Raw genomic sequence first — 9,553 nt, 5'->3', positions numbered from 1 at the left:
TAATTATGCAAATGCAAGGCTGGAGGTTTTAAATAAATAACAAACCCTGGCAGAAATGCTGTCTGAAGGCAAAGCTTCCTTCGCTCCTTGCTCGAATTTTCAGCTTTTTATCAAACCACGGAATCCCAGACTGGTTTGGGTGGGGAGGGACCTTGAAGCCCATCCAGTGCCACCCCTGCCATGGCAGGGACACCTTTTCCACCCTCCCAGGCAGCTCCAGGCCCTGCCCAACGCGGCCTTGGGCACTGCCGGGGCTGGCAGCTCCCCTGGCTGTCCTCCTGCGCCGTTTGCAGACGATTTTACCCCAAAAAAGGCAGTTCTGCTGCTCAGGGGGATCGGCGAAATGGGCAGGGGGAGAGAGGGGCAGCCCACAGGGTTTGGGGTGCTGTCAGCCCCTGGGGCTCTGGGGGATCCTCCCTTCCCATCCCAAATCCCTGGGACCCCCCCCTTTACTCATCCCACACCCCTGGGACCCCCCTTTTCTCATCCCACACCCCTGGGACCCCCCTTTTCCCATCCCACATCCCTGGGACCCCCCTTTTCCCATCCCACATCCCTGGGACCCCCCTTTCCCATCCCACACCTGGATCCCCCCTTTTCCCATCCCACACCCCTGGGACCCCCTTTCCCATCCCACATCCCTGGGACCCCCCCTTTTGGAGCAGCCCGAATTCCCGGCTGGGAGGAAACGAAGCAGCCCCGGCGGTGACAGCGGTGACAGCGATGCCACATCCCCGCCCTCCCCTTTTCCCCCTTTCCGAGGGGCCCAGCTGCAGCACAAAGCCCCCCAAAAATCGCTTTGAATTCCCCCCTGCGGCCATCTGGGAACCGTGGGGCTCCCAAATTCGGGAGCTCCCGGAGCACCGGGGCGAGATTCCCTTTGTGCAGGAGCGGCACGGAGAGCGAGGAGATTTATAAATAATTTAAAAAAAAGGGGGAAGAGGAGAAGGTAAAAAGTATTTTTTACCCCTTCGCTCCCTGAGCCCGGCTTTGGGCCATCCTCTCCTCGCTCCGGGGCTGTTTAAAAATCAAATTAAAGAACGCTGGCCACAATAGCCTGAAAAGTCCCAGACCTCCCAGGCAGGTCCCCAGGGGTGCCCTGCGCCACCCCACGTCCCCGCGTCCCCCCCTCATCTTTTGCAGACACAAAACCACCCCGAGAGCCTGGGGGGTCTCCTGGGACCCCGGCAGGGACCTATTGAGACGTTTAGAGGGGTTTGTGGCGCTCGGGCTTTTCAGGCTGACCCTGTGCCTCCCATTCAGGCAGGGACAATGATGAATGAGCCCCGCAGAATGGAGGAGCCCAGCTGAGGCTGACGCTCCTGCTCGCCTTCAAAAGGTGGGAAAAGGGATGGTGGAGGAGCAAGGAATAATGAAAAAAAAGCTGAAATGAGCTGACAGGAGGCCTGGGTGATTTGCAAGGGCCGGGCAGGCTCCCCAGCCCCGCGCTGCCCTTTCCATTCAAGGCAGAGGATCCTCGGGATAAAACCGAGCAAACGAGGCGGAGCATTAAAAATGTAAAGCTGGAGAATTCTCTTCAGTCAAGCGCAGCACCCCGGGCCGTGTTTGTGGCTGTCACAGTGATGAATTGGGAGCTGTCTGCAATCAGCACGCTCACTTTCATAATGTCACTTTCCTGAGCCCGGAAAAATGTCTTTCTGAAGCAGCTGGACCGAGTCTGCTCCTCAATCCAGCAATTCCCGTTTCCCTGGGGTGTGCTGGACATCCAGGAAACTCCTGGCAGCAGGAGGGAAGGGAAGGGCAGCAGGGGTGGCTCTGCTGACACCCCCAGGGGCGGCATTCCCATTCTCTGAAATAATCCCTTCACCCAGGACTTTCCTCCTGGGAAGCTGAGAGGCCTCAGAGAAAAAGGAAAACAATTCTTGTCTCATTTGCTTCTCCCGTGTTGTGCTCGTGTGGAATGTGTTTGGGGATGGTTCACCCACTGATTGTTTCTTTGAGTTCTACTGTGAATTATTTTCACTCTTTGGCCAATTGGGGCCAAGCTCTGGAAAGAGTCACGAGTTTTCATTATTATCTTTTAACATTCAGTATCCTGTCTGTATTCTTTAATATAGTACAGCATTCTTTGTAATACAATATTATAAAATAATAAATTTGCCTTCTGAGAACACGGAGTCAGATCCATCTCTGCTGCTGCCATCAGAGGCAGCAAATGCAGCACCCAGGTGACACAGCCCCTGGTGGGACGCTCAGGCACCAGCACCTTTCATTCCAGCTGATTTTCTCCCTCAGCTTTCCTGTTTCTGGGAGACACCTTCTTTAAAAAATTAACTTTTTAGGGACTCTCTTGGAAAAAACAACAAGTTTTGCATTCGAAGCCCCGGATTTCAGAGCTGCCTTTTGCTGCCGGGAAAGGAGATTATTTACCAATGGAATCTGGGCTGTGATTTTTGCAGGAGCAGAATGGAATGAAATTATTTGTGATGAAACAGAGGGGGGGAAAAATTCCTTTGCTTTTTGTGATAACTGCTCCATCCATACCCAAAGCCAAGAGTTTCAGGAGGGACTGATGATTTTGGGATCGTCAGCCTGGTTTTTAAATCCCCTGAGCAGAGCCCCCGTGGAAGGGTCACAGCTGGGCCTTCACTGCTGCATCCCGGCCTCCTCTGCGTGATGGGGATGCTCCCTGCACAGAGTTTTGCCTGGGATTTTTTGTTCCTTTGATTTCTAAGCATCCAAAGTTCAGCTCCTGCATCCCAGAACTCTGTTGGGACATGCTCTCCCTGTGTGGACACAACCCCTTTCCCACACTCCTCATCCTCCTCCTCCTCTTCCTCCCAAGCCCAAAATCCATCCAATTTAGCATTTCTCCAGCCAACTTTTCAAACCCATTATTTCCTACCCTGGCCTTTTTATTTTTTTTTTCTCCCCAAAAATTAAAAAAAAATAAAATAAAAAAACCCCTCAGACTTTTTGCTGCTTACAACCAGTCCTGAGCCAAGCCCCACTTCAAAGCTGCTTCTCTAATGAGCAGCCGAGCATTAAAAACCCAACAACAGAGGAGCCAGAGGAGGGGATAAAACCGACCTGAAAAGCAAGCACCATCCCTTTAAGGGGAGATAATGAAGGGAGAAGATGTTGCCTGGCATGTTTGCAGAGAATCGCTAATTAAAACATCGCTTCTGTAAAGTCTTGCTGATGCCATTGATTCTTCCCCCCACACAGTTAATTTGCTGCTAGCCAGGCAAAGTCGCCAGGGTCCTCATTATAAAAATTTCACTGGCTGCAGCTAATGGTTGTAATTAATAGGTGCAATAAATTTCAAATGGGCAGCCGGGGTGTTCATTAGCTCGGGGCTGACTCAGCACCGGTGGCCTCACCAGTTCCTAAATAATCCATTCCCAGGCAGCCGGGAGGAGGAAGGAGGAGGAGGAGGAGGAGGAGGAAGGAGGAGGAAGGTGCTCGGTGGCACAACCGGTGCAGCCCTAATTCCCCACCCAGGGCAGAGCTGGATAAATAATTCCCAGATTTGTGTCTTTTTTGCCTTTTTTATTGTCCCGCCGGGGAATTGTCAGTGCAAAGCTTCCCCTGGCTGTTCCCAAAGCCCAGATTTGGGGTGGGATCAGCACTCGAGGAACTGAACCCTCTGAGGTGAAATATCCAACAACAACTCCTCACACCCAGGCACGGATCAAAGCCAGGCCTGGCTTGGCTCGAGGATTCGGGATTTAATGTGGATTTTAATTTCTCTGAGCATCCTGAGCCAGGGTTGAGCCCCAAACCCCCCCAGGCTCCTCCTGAGCATCATTTCCCCCCTGGAAAATCCCATGAGAGCACCAACCCCCCCAGAGGGGCTGTGATTTTTTGATTGAAAAGCTCCACTTTTCTGCTCGTTATCATCTGGCTGTAATTAAAATATTCACAATTGGCACCCAAATGCTCCCCTGGCAGCAGGAGCAGCGGGGCTGGGTCACCCAGCAGGAAGGGGCTGCTGCTTCCCTGCGCTGCCCGTCCTAATCCCAGATGGAATTTGGGAGCTGCACATTCCAAAATGTGGGCTGAGTTTGGGAGCTGGTGGTGCTCCGTGCCTGCACATTCCAAAATTTGTACTGAATTTGGGAACTGATGCTCCATGCCTGCACATTCCTGAGCCAAAATCTGGGAGCTGCTGCCTCTGTGCCTGCACATTCCAATATTTGGGATGAATTTGGGAGCTGATGCTCCATGCCTGCATATTCCTGAACCAAATTTCAAAGGAAATTGGGAGCTGCTGCCTCCATGCCTGAGCATTCCAAAACTTGGGATGAATTTGGGAGCCGGTGCTTGGTGCCTGCACATTCCTGAGCCAAAATTTGGGAGCTGGTGCCCTGAGCCTGCGCATTCCATAACTTGGGATGAGTTTGGGAGCTGATGTGCCCAGCTGTATTTGGGGTTACCCCATCCCTGGACGTGTCCAAGGTGGGGTTGGACGGGGCTTGGAGCAACCTGGGAAGAGCTTTAAGGTCCCTTCCCACCAAATTTTATCTGTGTGAATCATTCCAGGGACCCATCCTGAGAGGATTTTGCTTCCAGGGATCCCCAAGGTGACAGCAGGGACCATCCTGAGAGAGGGACCATCCTGAGAGGATTTTGCTTCCAGGAATTCCTGTGGTGACAGCAGGGACCATCCTGAGAGGATTTTCTTCCCCACCACAACATTCTGGGGTGTAACAAAGCAGAATGACCAAAGCTGGGGTGGTTTGGGTTGCTTGGCCCCGCTCTCCTCTCCCCAGCACCCTCATTCCAGGATCCCATTCCCGTTTGGAGCAGCCCCGGGCGGGGGTGGAGGGGCCAAGCCAAGCGTGTCCCCCTGAATGGCTCGGGGCAGGCATTGTCACGGGTGAATTTTCTGAATGAGCAAATCCTCATTAAAAAATAATTAAAACAGCCCGGCGAGATTGGCTTAATTCCTTTCATTTTGACGGATGGCGTTTGGTTTTGATGATTTATGTGCCAGCTCTCCTGCTTTCATTGTTGGAACTCATGGGATTTCATGATTTTCTTCCTTCCACACCTCCTTGAGTCATGGGATTACAGCTGAACCTCAGCTTTTTTCCCTTTTTTTTTTTCCCTCCAAGGACTATTATTTTTAAAGATGCATTCCAGGCTGGTGAAATAAACTTGAAAGCCTGACACCCAAATGAGTCAAAGCTCAGGAAGTGAGAAAAGAAAAACTAAAGGAGGGAGAAATTGCTCGTTTCCTGCTCGGGGAGGGGGGGTGGAACCCCACAGGGTTGGTGGGGGCTGCAGGAATGGGCTCTGTGGGGCCTGCGGGGTGGGGTCAGCGGGAATGGGGTCTGTGGGGTCAGGTTTGTGGGGTGGGGTTTGTGTAAATGGGGTCGGTGGGATGGGATCTGCAGGAATGGGATGGGGTCTGTGGGAATGGGGTTTGGGTAAATGGGGTCTGTGGGGTGGATCTGTAGGGTGGGATCTGCAGGAATGGGATCTGTGGGATCAGGTCTGTTTAAATGGGGTCTGTGGGGTGGGATCTGTGTAAATGGGGTTTGGGTGAATGGGATCTGCAGGAATTGGGGTCTGTGAGATAGGATCAGCAGGAATGGGGTCCATGGCAGTGGGATCAGCTGGAATGGGGTCTGTGGGGTGGGATCTGCGGGAATGGGGTCCATGGCAGTGGGATCAGCTGGAATGGGGTCTGTGGGATGGGATCTGCAGGAATGGGGTCCATGGCAGTGGGATCTGCAGCCCCCCCTCCTCTCCCACCCCCCAGGCCCAGCAGACTCTGCCTTTGCACTTTCACAAAGTCCGGATTTGCCGAGCCCTGCCCTGGGATTAACCCCGTCCTGCTCCCGGCCGCCACCTCCCTCACCACCCTCGTGACAGCGGCCGGGCCACCACCTCCCGGCAGCCGTGGGGACAGCCCTGCCTGCCGCAAACCGGCTGGCCCCAGCTCTGTCCGGGCTGAGGAGCCCAAATTTCCCTGAACCCCCTTCTCCCCCCGCTCAGGGCTGCTCCACCACCCTCGGGAATGCCCTTGGAAAAGCTCTTGGCCTCCTCCTGGCGCTTTTATTCCGGGGGATGCAGGTGGGGATGCTTTGAACTGTGTGGGAAAAGCTCCAAAATGCCAAAAAAAACAAAAACCTCTCCCTGAATGGGGACGGCCCCGCCACCCCCGGGAGCCTTTTGTGTCCCCACCCCTCCGGTACGGCCCTGCAAGGCTTCAGTGCCCCCTTTCTCTCGTTGTTTGACCCCAAACAAACCCCAGCGGCTCCAGGGGGCTCGGGGAGCTGGTGTGGAGGTGCCTGGAAGGTGGAGTCCCTCCTCCGTGTAGCCCATGGCTTTTCGCCCTACATGAGTTAGGGAAAGCACTCACATAGGAATAAAAAGCCATAGACCACAGCAGAGGCTGAGCAGGAGCAGGCAGCGCTCTGGGGGACAGGGGAGGGGAGAGGGAGGGGAGAATGGGGGGGAGAGCAACCCTTTGGGCTCAGCTGTGCTCCCTCCCCGTGACCCGCTGGGAGCACAACCCCAAAGCCAGGGTGGGTTCCTATCCCAAAGCCAGGGTGAGTTCTCACCCCAAGGCCAGGCTGGGTTCCTATCCCAAAGCCAGGCTGGGCTCCCACCCCACAAAACCAGGCTGGGTTCACACCCACAAAACCAGGCTGGGCTCCCACCCCAAAGCAGGTTGGATTCCTATCCCAAAGCCAGGGTGAGTTCTCACCCCAAGGCCAGGCTGGGCTTCCATCCCAAAACCAGAGTGAGTTCTCACCCCAAAAGCAGGCTGGGCTCACATCCCAAGGCCAGGGTGAGATCTCATCCCAAAGCCAGTCTGAACTCCCATCCCAAAGCCAGGCTGGGCTCGCCCCACCAAACCAAGCTGGGCTCCCATCCCAAAAACAGGGTGAGTTCACATCCCAAAATCAGGCTGGGTTCCCACCCCAAAACCACACTGGGCTCCCGTTCTAACACTTGGGCTCGTTTCCATCCCAAAGCCACACTGGGCTCCCACCCCAAAACCAGGGTGAGTTCTCACCCCAGAACCAGGCTGGATTCCCACTCTAAAACCAGGGCTGGTTCCCATCCCAAAACCAGCCTGGGCTCCCCTCCACAAAGTCAGGCTGGGCTCTCACCCCAAAACCAGGGTGAGTACTCACCCCAAAACCACACTGGGCTCCCGCTCTAACACCAGGGTTCATTTCAATCCCAAAGCCAGGCTGGGCTCCCATCCCAAAGCCACACTGGGTTCTCCCCTCAAACCCAGGCTGGGTTCCTAATCTAAAACCCAGGCTGGATTCCCATCCCAAAACCAGGCTGGGCTTTCCCCCAAAACCACACCGGGCTCCAACCCCAGCCCCCCTCAGCACCACGGGGCGGCTTCTCCAGGGGTCGGGAGGAGCGATCCCAGCCTGGAACGTTCCCTCTCGGCAGCAGCTGACCCCGGGACGAGCTGGCACTGCGGGGACAGCCCCAAACCGCGGTGCCACTGTCCGGATTCAGGGCGGCGTGCCCAGGGAGCAGCCCTGGCACGGCTGATTTCCCCTCTCCCGGTGGCCCGGCCCGGCCCCGCCTCGTCCCCGGCAGCACCTGGCACCCTCACCGCTGTGCCGCTTTCCAGAATCCCAAACAAACCCCAAAAACCCCACAGACCCTCTGGCTGCAAACGGAGCTGCACAAATTCCCACCTGCACATCCCACACCCCCTCCGAGGAGCAGCCGCGGGATAAATCCCATTTTCAGGGACAAATAAATCCCGTTTTTAGGGACAAAGATAAACCCCGTTTTTAGGGACAAAGATAAATCCCGTTTTTAGGGACAAAGATAAACCCCATTTTTAGGGACAAAGATAAACCCCATTTTTAGGGGAAAAGATAAATCCCATTTTTAGGGACAAAGATAAATCCCGTTTTTAGGGAGAAAGATAAATCCCGTTTTTAGGGGAAAAGATAAACCCCATTTTTAGGGAGAAAGATAAATCCCATTTTTAGGGACAAAGATAAATCCCGTTTTTAGGGACAAATAAATCCCATTTTTAGGGACAAACACTCACCTCGGCCTGCAGCACTCCCCCTGCCCCGCAGCAGAAAATCCTACGGATTTTCTCTTGAAAAACCGGACTTTTCGGGCCAGCAGGGGACCCGGCCGGGAGCGGGAGCCGCAGCCCCGCTGCCCCCGGAGCTCACCTGGCTGCCGGGGCGGGGGATGCTCGGCCAGGTTCACCCAACAGAGCCGCCTTTGTGGGCTCAGACAAAGGCCCAAAGAAAGGTCTGGCTGCCAGCCCTCCTCCCCCGCCGTCCCCTCACCCCCCCCGGGCCCTCTCGGGGGAGTTTCCGCCTCTGGAGGCACCGAGAGGAGCGCTCGGGACAAGGTGGCACGCTCGGGGTGGCAGCAGCTCCGCCGGGAGCTGGGCACGGCGCTGATCCCTGGGGAAAGCCCCGGGGAGGATCTGGGGTGGCACCGGCGGTGCCCAGGCTGTCCCTGCGCCCTCCCCTGCCAGCACCCCGCGCTCATCAGCCGCTGTTAATTTGCTAATTGCCGGGATAGCTGAGGGTGGGAGATTCCCCGGAACCCTTGGGAACGCAGGCTCTCAGCAGCCCGGGCTCACCAGGAGGGAGGCAGGGAGGGTTGAGCTGCGCTTTGCAGCGGCAGAGCGCGGCTCTGACCTACAAAGAGCTCCCGGGGCGCGGGGCAGCTCTGAGCTGGCGTTTTCCCGAGGTTTTCCTTCCTTTATCTCCCCTGAAGGGCGAGGGGAAGGGTCACTGCGTGCCCCACCTGTGACACGGCCCCCGGTATCCCAAAACACGGGGCAGCCCCGGAGCATCCCAAAATTCCATCCCTGGGAGCAGGTGCTGCGCTGGGGGAAGCCCAGAGGTGTGGGGGGCACAGCAGGACCCCCACATGGGTCCCTGGCCTGCGTGCCCAGCACCCACCCACCCCCAGTCCCAATGGATCATCCCCAGTCCCTATGGAACAGCTCCAGTCCCTATGGAACAGAGCAAAACCCTACAAAACAACCCCAATCCCTGTGGAACAGAGCAAAACCCTACAGATCATCCCCACTCCCTACAAAACAGCCCCAGTCCCCGTGGAACAGCACCAATCCCTATGAATCATCCCCAAACCCTACAGATCAGCCCAAATCCCTATGGATCAGCCCCAATTCCTACAGCCCCAAACCCTACAGAGCAGCCCCAAATTCTAGAGAACATTTCCAATCCCTATGGAATGGCCCCAATCTCTACAGAACGGCCCCAATTCCTACAGATCAGCCCCAAACCCTACAGAACAGCCCCATTCCCTATGGATCAGCCCTAATCCCTATGGATCTCCCCAAATCCCTATGAAACAGCACCAAATTCTACAGAACAGCCCCAGTCCCTATGGAACAGCCCCAATCCCTGTGGAATGGTCCCAGTCCCTACAGATCACTCCCAGACCCTACAGATCAGCCCAGTCCCTACAGATCACCTCCAAACCCTACAGATCACCCCAAACCCTACAGAGCACCCCCAGACCCTACAGATCAGCCCCAGTCCCTACAGATCACCCCAAACCCTACAGATCACCTCCAAACCCTACAGATCACCCCAGCCCC

The sequence above is a fragment of the Passer domesticus genome, chromosome 25 (assembly GCF_036417665.1).
Source record: "Passer domesticus isolate bPasDom1 chromosome 25, bPasDom1.hap1, whole genome shotgun sequence".
NCBI lineage: Eukaryota > Metazoa > Chordata > Aves > Passeriformes > Passeridae > Passer > Passer domesticus.
The sequence above is the reverse complement of the archived record's forward strand: the minus strand, read 5'-3'. Positions refer to the sequence as shown.